Source organism: Oryx dammah, unplaced genomic scaffold, assembly GCF_014754425.2.
Source record: "Oryx dammah isolate SB20612 unplaced genomic scaffold, SCBI_Odam_1.1 HiC_scaffold_26, whole genome shotgun sequence".
In the NCBI taxonomy this organism is placed as follows: Eukaryota; Metazoa; Chordata; class Mammalia; order Artiodactyla; family Bovidae; genus Oryx; species Oryx dammah.
In genome coordinates, this window is record NW_024070210.1 from 29,642,699 (window position 1) to 29,654,261 (window position 11,563).

At 40.1% G+C, this 11,563-nt stretch overlaps 1 non-coding gene across 1 annotated transcript; it reads left to right on the forward strand.

The window, feature by feature from the left end:
* Positions 1-6,659: 6,659 nt before the first annotated feature.
* On the forward strand, positions 6,660-6,766 carry LOC120853812. The gene has a single exon (XR_005718864.1). It is a non-coding gene; the product is annotated as a U6 spliceosomal RNA (small nuclear RNA).
* The last annotated feature ends 4,797 nt before the right edge of the window (positions 6,767-11,563 follow it).

Consider the following 11,563-nt stretch of genomic DNA (forward strand, 5'->3'; position numbering starts at 1 on the left):
TGAGGAAAAAGGAGAACCGAGCAGATTATGGTTTGGAAGGGAAGCTTTATTATGGGTGACTTACCGTCCTTCAAGAAAGACGGGTTATTGTTGGGGCATCTCTAATCAGTGTTCTCTATCTCTCAAAAGTCCTCAACAAAAGGAAATTGCCTCCAAATGAAGCAAGAACGCATCTAGTTAGTACTTGCTGTCACCCCAGACTGGAAAGCTCTTCTCCCACCTTCTCTCTTTTGAGGCCCCAATTCAACTTCTTCCTGATACCCATTCCCACTCCTCCAGGCAGGTCACGCCCTTCCTTTCTCCAGGTTCCCATGGTATTCTGTTCATACTTCGAGTGTTGCACTTCTCATTGGGTATTTTTAAACAGGCCATTTCCTTCCAATTATAAAAACATAGAAGTTAAAATGTTCAAACTTAAAAATAATAATAGCAAACTTAGGCAAAGCTCACTATGTACCTGGTCTTCTAAGCAGTTCACAGATATCAGTCCCTTTAATCCTCTCAATAACCCAGTGGCTCGGCATCTCAAGTGTGGCCCTACTCTCAGAGCCAGAACAAGGTCCCCTCCATCTTCCTGCCTCTTGTGCCTGACATGGTGCTAGCCACAGTCAATGCTTAATAAAAGAACTCTGAAATTACAAGAAAGACAATGTTTGATTTGCCTATTTCAAATGTTGCCTAATCTAGGAATACAGGGCTGGTCTAGATGATGCTTGAGAGCTTTTTCCAGCTGTTTAATTATGGGATCCTATCATTAATTTGCATATACTCTTGATGAAAGTGAAAGAGGAGAGTGAAAAAGTTGGCTTAAAGCTCAACATTCAGAAAACGAAGATCATGGCATCTGGTCCCATCACTTCATGGGAAATAGATGGGGAAACAGTAGAAACAGTGTCAGACTTGATTTTTTTGGGCTCCAAAATCCCTGCAGATGGTGACTGCAGCCATGAAATTAAAAGACGCTTACTCCTTGGAAGGAAAGTTATGACCAACCTAGATAGTCTATTCCAAAGCAGAGACATTACTTTGCCGACTAAGGTCCATCTAGTCAAGGCTATGGTTTTTCCTGTGGTCATGTATGGATGTGAGAGTTGGACTGTGAAGAAGGCTGAGCGCTGAAGAATTGATGCATTTGAACTGTGGTGTTGGAGAAGACTCTTGAGAGTCCCTTGGACTGCAAGGAGATCCAACCAGTCCATTCTGAAGGAGATCAGCCCTGGGATTTCTTTGGAAGGAATGATGCTAAAGCTGAAGCTCCAGTCCTTTGGCCACCTCATGCAAAGAGTTGACTCATTGGAAAAGTCTCTGACGCTGGGAGGGATTGGGGGCAGGAGGAGAAGGGGAGGACCCAGGATGAGATGGCTGGATGGCATCACGGATTCGATGGACGTGAGCCTGAGTGAACTCCGGGAGATGATGATGGACAGGGAGGCCTGGTGTGCTGCGATTCATGGGGTCACAAAGAGTTGGACACGACTGAGCGACTGAACTGAACTGAACTGAACTGATGGTCATACCAAATGTATGAATATATCAATATACTCATAATTTATCAATTTATTGATCACTAACTGGCAGCTCTGGGTATGTAATTCTATCACTACCTTGGATGTTACAAAGTTATGTGAGTGTGTACAAAATTAGTTATATGTGTGTATGTCCCAAAAGGATTAGCAAATTAGTACATTGTGCCTGTGTCAACACTTCTATTTTTAAACAAAATGATTTACTTACTTGACTAACTTTTGGCTTTACTGACAGCTATTAGTACAGCAGACTGGTATTTAATGAAGCAGAAAAATAATAAACCATGTTGATGTTATTCCTCCAAATAACTGCTTTTTAAAAACATCTCTTTGCTGGGAAGGCAAAATAGAACTGGAGAAGGTCCAGAGAAATGCAATAATATGGTCAAGAAAATGGAATGGTTCCTATACAGCCAAAAAACCAAGCAGGTCTCTTTCTGCTGGAAAGAAGAGGGGTAAAAGAAAATACAATAAAACACTATAAAAATTGTGAAAGAAACAAAGAAGAAAAACATAGAGTGTTAGTTCCATATCCCCAAATTACAGAAGTACGTTTTCTTCCTATCTTGGAGATCAAGGTAAATTTAGGAATATAAAAGGAAATATGATTGTCTCTGTGTTACGGAAGAGAAAAGTACTATTTGTTGCACAGTGACACCTTGGAGCTGGTAAGTGGTTTAGAGGTGTATGGATTAAGGAATCATAACAAATTATTAATGGAGGTAGGATGTGGGGGGAGAGAGGGATTTCCTAAACTGGCAGACCTGACCCTGCCGCCTGGAACCATGCCTGCTACCAATCATGCCTCAAACCAGACAGTGTGCTGAGAGGATCATGAATATAGCATTTGTTTGACTGTACATATCTACATTTCCTATTGTATTTATGTATCAGTTAGATGATGAATTTGATTTTTCACTAGCATGGGTAACTGAGCAGCTTCACAGCATCACTTTTACATAACAATAATTATCTTCTAATAAGAGGCCTTATTTTCCCAACACATGAGAGGCCTTCCTAATAGAACTACCAGCAGGACACTAACACATGGGCTCTGTGGCTGGTCTGTTGAACGTTAGCCCAAATTCTGCCCTCAGCCATAACACATCCCTCTCTCTGTTCTTCCAGTGATTTCAAATCACTGACCTGCTGTGTGTTCCAGATGCAACAGCCACATAAATGATCCTTCTGTTCATAAACTTGCCTTGGCCTTGGGATGCTGAGTCCTGGCAGCCATGCCATGGAGGTGCCCACAGGCACATGTTCTAATACACGAAAGGGGATGGATGGAAAAGGGTCAGGACCCCTTCCAGAGTTTTGGTTCAGCATGTTGTTGCCACTCCTCTGGCTTCAACTGACGGAGCCTTCACTTAGCAGATAATCATATTTCACCCTTGAGAACATGTGATTTCTATTAACATTGCAGCGTTGCCTGGCAGGGCGGCCAGCTTTTCTGTGGCTGCTGGATGCGTGTGGTGCATCCACAGAGCAGGGGCAGCGCCAGCCTGCTCAGTTCCAAGTAAAATCTTGGAGATCTTTGCCTTAAATAGTAATTATTCTGGCAAAGGTCCTTTATACCTTGCTCTAAATGTTATCCCTCCAATAGCAGAAAATGACTTTGTGGGAAGTCTTTTTTGTTTCAAAAAGTTTTAGTAAAGGCATAGCAGTGTCAGAAAAGGAATATGTGTGTTTTTATAGGCCATTATGAAATGGACTTGCAGTAACTAACAATTATTTCACACACCCACTCGCCTTTTCCAGAGACCTTCCAGGATTCAAGATCCCAAACCAAGCACAGCCTTAAAAGGTCCCAAACTGTTTTTTCTAAGTGCTAAAGAGAAATTCCCATGAAGCCTCATTCTTCCAGGATGGAGCACCCTATCCATGCCAAAGAAAAAATACCCGTAAAACTGTTTCTCAGTATTAGGGTACGTTATGGATATGATTAGTCCAAATCTCCCTGGTCATATAAAATATGTCACATAATTGTTTTTTTGGTCAGAGAGGAGTGTTACAAAATAAATATTTCCCCATTAGAGCACACTGGGAAATGTTTGCTGACACCTACACTCAAACCCAGCAGGTTTCCTTGGAAGAGTCTGGCACAGAACAGCCCCCTCCTTAATGAGGTGCTGGAGTTGGTTGAAAATTAAATATTAATTTACAAAAAATTTTTGCATCTTAAAAATCAAAACTATGGTCTGCCTGTGGGCGTCTATGCCTTTTATGTTCCTCCGGCTTTTGGTCTGTGAAATGACTTGGGTCAACCAAGGATCATCATCTTTTATTGAATTGCATCATTCTTTCTCTTTCTAAAACAGTCTGTGGAAAACATCAAGAAGTTTGGGTGTTTTGATTTTTTTTTTTCCTTTCCCAGAATTTGTTTCTTACTCTATTTCCCCTACTGGAAAATTCTTTCTGAAACCATTGATGGATTGTTTCATTTGATTCCAGGAGAGTCACAGTTGTGAGGGCCATGGTAGAACAAATCAATAGGTGTGATAATTACTGGTTCCTCTTGGAGAATTTTTTTCCTCCACCACAAATTCTAGAGAGTTCGTGCCCCCCCGCCCCCCGCCACTCCCACCCCCAAGTCATGCCCAGTTGCTCTGAGGAGTCCTCTGCCCTGGCTCTGGCTGCCAGGTTGAAGCATGATGATCACAGAGCTGCCCATGGGGCTTTCACTGCCCCTGGCCACCAGGGCGTTCAGTGTCCTCATTTTCAGCTACTCTACGGCTTTCAGTTCCAGATTCAGGAATTTTCCCTCCAGCTCTCATGTTCTTAACAGAATTCCTCTCCTTCTTTCTACACATTCACACACTCAGTCACTCAATTCACACAAAACTTTGTGCAGATATGTGGTCTTAATTTGTAAGTGGAGGAATGGTTACAAATTATACTGATCCTTCCAAGGCAAACTGCATACATTTTAATCCCCTAAGGCTCTGAAAATATTTCTCTTACCTCTAATACTGGAATTTCAAGGCACCAGAGCAGATGAGTAGGATTTAGAGGCAGGCTGGCCTTTGAGGATTCTTCCAATCACAACACTGGCCCTGGCTGTGATCTTCAGATCTTGGCAGTGGGAGTTTCAACACTACCAAGAATGCAAATCAGTCTACATATTTTAACACCCTTTCCCTCTGAAAAGAATTGTTTTGGGGGGGAAAGATGAGAGATGAAGAACTTGACAAAATAATTCTAAAGTGTATTTAAGAGAATAAATACATGAGAATAGCTAAGAAACCCTTTGAAAGGAATAGAGAGAGGGTACATGCTTGATTAGATATGAAAACATGAGTTCCACTCCTACCTAGTATGTAGAAAAGTTGAAAAAGTACGTCTCCCATCCTCACAACAATCAGCAGAATCACCACTTTTCTTGAATCCGTCAGAAAACTAAGGTCATACAGAATCAAAAAGCCCAAAGGCTATGTATGGACAGACAGCCTCTCCAAGAAGAGATGAAACTAAGCAAGGGCTTACTTGTGGTTGAGTATAGGAAGAAGAGACATTGCGTACCATACAAAACTAGGCTAAAATAAAAAGAACTCAGCCAAAAGTTGTAACAAACTGTGAAAGGACAAAAGTGGACTAGCATGAGGGTACAGCACCCCTGGGAGCTGCAAACACAAGAGGAATCCACACCCACTTGCAGGCTCTTCTCTGCAGACATCCACTCACTGCTCTAGAAAGGACAGAAAGCAGGCAGGACACCAAAGTGAGTCACCCCAGTGAGTCTGGAGAAGGGGAGCAACATTGCTGATGGAAAGCCACAAAGTTACAACTAGACTCTTCTCCCCTGAAGCCACAGGGAGTAAACTGTTCATTCAGGGCACAGGTGAAGACCCACCATAGCTGGGGGAAGGATAAAAGACAAACAAAACTAAACAAAAACCAGAAAACCTCTCTATCCATGGGGAATGAGCAAGAAATAGCCCTGGACCAGGGAGAAATAGCAATAACCTCAGATATGCAGATGACACCACCCTTATGGCAGAAAGTGAAGAAGAACTAAAGAGCCTCTTGATAAAAGTGAAAGAGGAGAGTGAAAAAGTTGGCTTAAAGCTCAACATTCAGAAAACGAAGATCATGGCATCTGGTCCCATCACTTCATGGCACATAGATGGGGAAACAGTGGAAACAGTGAGGGACTTTATTTTTGGGGGCTCCAAAATCACTGCAGATGGTGACTGCAGCCATGAAATTAAAAGACGCTTACTCCCTGGAAGGAAAGTTATGACCAACCTAGATAGCATATTTCAAAGCAGAGACATTACTTTGCCAACAAAGGTCCATCTAGTCAAGGCTATGGTTTTTCCTGTGGTCATGTATGGATGTGAGAGTCGGACTGTGAAGAAAGCTGAGTGCCAAAAAATTGATGCTTTTGAACTGTGATGTTGGAGAAGACTCTTGAGAGTCCCTTGGACTGCAAGGAGATATTCAACCAGTCCATTCTGAAGGAGATCAGCCCTGGGATTTCTTTGGAAGGAATGATGCTAAAGATGAAACTCCAGTACTTTGGCCACCTCATGCGAAGAGTTGACTCATTGGAAAAGACTCTGATGCTGGGAGGGATTGAGGGCAGGAAGAGAAGGGGACAACAGAGGATGAGATGGCTGGATGGCATCACTGACCCAATGGACTTGAGTCTGAGTGAACTCCAGGAGTTGGTGATGGACAGGGAGGCCTGGCGTGCTGTGGTTCATGGGGTCACAAAGAGTCAGACACGACTGAGCAACTGAACTGAACTGAACTGAACTGAACTGAGGATCCTGTAAGAGGTCTCATATCAGAGGGAGATAGGCAGGACATTCTCTTTGGCACAAGACAGAAGACAGAGTTCAGCTGTTAGAGAGAGAAATGAGGGACAGAATTTCTGAGAAGCCCTACATCTGAAACCCACATGCACAGGACCTGCTCAAGCCTGGGATGGGACAAGCAGGAAGCACATTTTGTGTTCCCCAGAGACAATTAACAAGCAACAGCAGCATACTCCACAGCCTAGAAGCAAGACCCTTTCTCAGACACAGATATAAAGTAAAGATTGCAATCTACAAGTAAAGAAATAACACTGAGAAAAACCCTCTGACATCCCAATCTTAACCATAAGGTAATACTAAAGGAATCTGAGTGCTCGCTTCGGCAGCACATATACTAAAATTGGAACGATACAGAGAAGATTAGCATGGCCCCTGCGCAAGGATGACACGCAAATTCGTGAAGTGTTCCATATTTTTCCATGTAACTCAGTGAACCTCTCTGGGTGTCCTTCAATGTGGAGAAACTTTTCATCTTTAACCTAGATGTTTTATCATCAGTGCTGTATAGAGGGAGAAGTCTTGTGGCTACTGTAAAAATAAAACTGAAAACCAGAAGCAGGAGGCTTAAGCCCAAATCCTGAGAACATCAGAGAACTCCTGAATCCAGGGAACATTAATCGATAGGAGCTCATCAAACACCTCCATACCTACGCTGAAACCAAGCACCACCCAAGGGCCAACAAGTTCCAGAGCAAGACATACCACGCAAATTCTCCAGCAACACAGGAACACACTCCTGAGCTTCAATATACAGGCAGCTCAAAGTTACTCCAAAAACCATTGACGTCTCATAACCCATTACTGGTCACTTCATTGCACTCCAGAGAGAAGAAATCCAGCACCACCCACCAGAACTCCAACACCAGCCTCCCTAACCAAGAAACCTTGACAAGCCACTGATACAACCCCACCCACAGTGAGGAAACTCCATAATAAAGAGAACTCCACAAATTCCCAGAATATAGAAAGGCCACCCCAAACGCAGCAATATAAACAAGATGAAGAGAAAGAGGAATACCCGGCAGGTAAAGGAACAGGTGAAATGCCCACCAAACCAAACAAAAGAGGAAGAGATAGGGAATCTACCTGAGAAAGAATTCCAAATATTGATAGTGAAAATGATCCAAAATCTTGAAATCAAAATGGAATCACAGATAAATAGCCTAGAGACAAGGATTGAGAAGATGCAAGAAAGGCTTAACAAAGACCTAGAAGAAATAAAAAAGAGTCAATATATAATGAATAATGCAATAAATGAGATCAGAAATACTCTGGAGGCAACAAATAGTAGAATAACGGAAGCAGAAGGTAGGATTAGTGAAATAGAAGATAGAATGGTAGAAATAAATGAATCAGAGAAGAAAAAAGAAAAACGAATTAAAAGAAATTAGGACAATCTCAGAGACCTCCAGGACAATATGAAACATCCAGCATTCGAATTATAGGAGTCCCAGAAGAAGAAGACAAAAAGAAAAACCATGAGAAAATACTTGAGGAGATAATAGTTGAAAACTTCCCTAAAATGGGGAAGGAAATAATCACCCAAGTCCAAGAAACCGAGAGAGTTCCAAACAGGATAAGCCCAAGGCGAAACACCCCAAGACACATATTAATCAAATTAACAAAGATCAAGCACAAAGAACAAACATTAAAAGCAGCAAGGGAAAAACAACAAATAACACACAAGGGGATTCCCATAAGGATAACTGCAGATCTTTCAATAGAAACTCTTCAGGCCAGGAGGGAATGGCAAGACATACTTAAAGTGATGAAAGAAAATAAGCTACAGCCCAGATTACTGTACCCAGCAAGGATCTCATTCAAATATGAAGGAGAAATAAAAAGCTTTACAGACAAGCAAAAGCTGAGAGAATTCAGCACCACCAAACCAGCTCTCCAACAAATGCTAAAGGATATTCTCTAGACAGGAAACACAAAAAGGGCGTATAAACCCAAACCCAAAACAATAAAGTAAATGGCAATGGGATCATACTTACAATAATTACCTTAAACGTAAATGGGTTGAATGCCCCAACCAAAAGGCAAAGACTGGCTGAATGGATACAAAAACAAGATCCCTATACATGCTGCCTACAAGAGACCCACCTCAAAACAAAGGACACATAAAGACTGAAAGTGAAGGGCTGGAAAAAGATATTCCACGCAAATAGAGACCAAAAGAAAGCACGAGTAGCAATACTCATATCTGATAAAATAGACTTTAAAACAAAGGCTGTGAAAAGAGACAAAGAAAGCCACTACATAATGATCAAAGGATCAATCAAAGAAGGAGATATAACAATGATAAATATATATGCACCCAACATTGGAGCACTGCAATATGTAAGACAAATACTAACAAGTATGAAAGGGGAAATTAACAATAACACAATAATAGTGGGAGACTTTAATACCCCACTCACACCTATGGACAGATCAACTAAACAGAAAATTAACAAAGAAACACAAACTTTAAACAATACAATAGATCAGTTAGACCTAATTGATATCTATAGGACATTTCACCCCAAAACAATGAATTTTACTTTTTTCTCAAGTGCTCACGGAACCTTCTCCAGGATAGATCACATCCTGGGCCATAAATCTAACCTTGATAAATTCAAAAAAATTGAAACCATTCCAAGCATTTTTTCTGACCATAATGCATTAAGATTAGATCTCAATTACAGGAGAAAAACTATTAAAAATTCCAGTATATGGAGGCTGAACAACATGCTTCTGAATAACCAACAAATCACAGAAGAAATCAAAAAAGAAATCAAAATATGCATAGAAACGAATGAAAATGAAAACACAACAACCCAAAACCTGTGGGACACTATAAAAGCAGTGCTAAGAGGAAAGTTCATAGCAATACAGGCATGCCTCAAGAAACAAGAGAAAAATCAAATAAATAACCTAACTCTACACCTAAAGCAACTAGAAAAGGAAGAAATGGAGAACCCCAGAGTTAGTAGAAGGAAAGAAATCTTAAAACTTAGGGCAGAAATAAATGCAAAAGAAACAAAAGAGACCATAGCAAAAATCAACAAAGCCAAAAGCTGGTTCTTTGAAAGGATAAGTAAAATTGACAAACCATTAGCCAGACTCATCAAGAAACAAAGGGAGAAAAATCAAATCAATAAAATTAGAAATGAACATGGAGAGATCACAACAGACAACACAGAAATACAAAGGATCATAAGAGACTACTATCAGCAATTATATGCCAATAAAATGGACAATGTGGAAGAAATGGACAAATTCTTAGAAAAGTACAACTTTCCAAAACTGAACCAGGAAGAAATATAAAATCTTAACAGACCCATCACAAGCACGGAAATTGAAATTGTAATCAGAAATCTTCCAGCAAAAAAAGCCCAGGTCCAGACGGCTTCACAGCTAAATTCTACCAAAAATTTTGAGAAGAGCTAACACCTATCCTACTCAAACTCTTCCAGAAAATTGCAGAGGAAGGTAAACTTCCAAACTCATTCTATGAGGCCACCATCACCCTAATACCAAAACCTGACAAAGATGCCACAAAAAAAGAAAACTACAGGCCAATATCACTGATGAACATAGATGCAAAAATCCTTAACAAAATTCTAGCAATCAGAATCCAACAACACATTCAAAAGATCATACACCATGACCAAGTGGGCTTTATCCCAGGGATGCAAGGATTCATCAATATCCACAAATCAATCAATGTAATTCACCACATTAACAAATTGAAAAATAAAAGCCATATGATTATCTCAATAGATGCAGAGAAGGCCTTTGACAAAATTCAACATCCATTTATGACAAAAACTCTCCAGAAAGCAGGAATAGAAGGAACATACCTCAACATAATAAAAGCTATATATGACAAACCCACAGCAAACATTATCCTCAATGGTGAAAAATTGAAAGCATTTCCCCTAAAGTCAGGAACAAGACAAGGGTGCCCACTTTCACCACTACTATTCAACATAGTTCTGGAAGTTTTGGCCACAGCAATCAGAGCAGAAAAAGAAATAAAAGGAATCCAAATTGGAAAAGAAGGAGTAAAACTCTCACTGTTTGCAGATGACATGATTCTCTACATAGAAAACCCTAAAGACTCCACCGAAAATTACTAGGACTAATCAATGAATATAGTAAAGTTGCAGGATATAAAATCAACACACAGAAATCCCTTCATTCCTATACACTAATAATGAGAAAGTAGAAAAAGAAATTAAGGAAACAATTCCATTCACCATTGCAACGAAAAGAATAAAATACTTAGGAATATATCTACCTAAAGAAACTAAAGACCTATATATAGAAAACTATAAAACACTGGTGAAGGACATCAAAGAGGATACTAATAGATGGAGAAATATACCATGTTCATGGATTGGAAGAATCAATATAGTGAAAATGAGTATACAACCCAAAGCAATCTACAGATTCAATGCAATCCCTATCAAGCTACCAGCGGTATTTTTCACAGAACTAGAACAAATAATTTCAAGATTTGTATGGAAATACAAAAAACCTCAAATAACCAAAGCAATCTTGAGAAAGAAGAATGGAACTGGAGGAATCAACCTGCCTGACTTCAGGCTCTACTACAAAGCCACAGTCATCAAGACAGTATGGTACTGGCACAAAGACAAATATATAGATCAATGGAACAAAATAGAAAGCCCAGAGATAAATCCACACACCTATGGACACCTTATCTTCGACAAAGGAGGCAAGAATATACAATGGAGAAAAGACATTCTCTTTAACAAGTGGTGCTGGGAAAACTGGTCAACCACTTGTAAAAGAATGAAACTAGATCATTTTCTAACATCACACACAAAAATAAACTCAAAATGGATTAAAGATCTAAACATACGACCAGAAACTATAAAACTCCTAGAGGAGAACATAGGCAAAACATTCTCTGACATAAATGACAGCAGGATCGTCTATGATCCACCTCCCAGAATACTGGAAATAAAAGCAAAAATAAACAAATGGGATCTAATTAAAATTAAAAGCTTCTGCACAACAAAGGAAACTATAAGCAAGGTGAAAAGACAGCCTTCAGAATAGGAGAAAATAATAGCAAATGAAGCAATGACAAACAACTAATCTCAAAAATATACAAGCAACTTATGCAGCTCAATTCCAGAAAAATAAACGACCCAATCAAAAAATGGGCCAAAGAACTAAATAGACATTTCTCCAAAG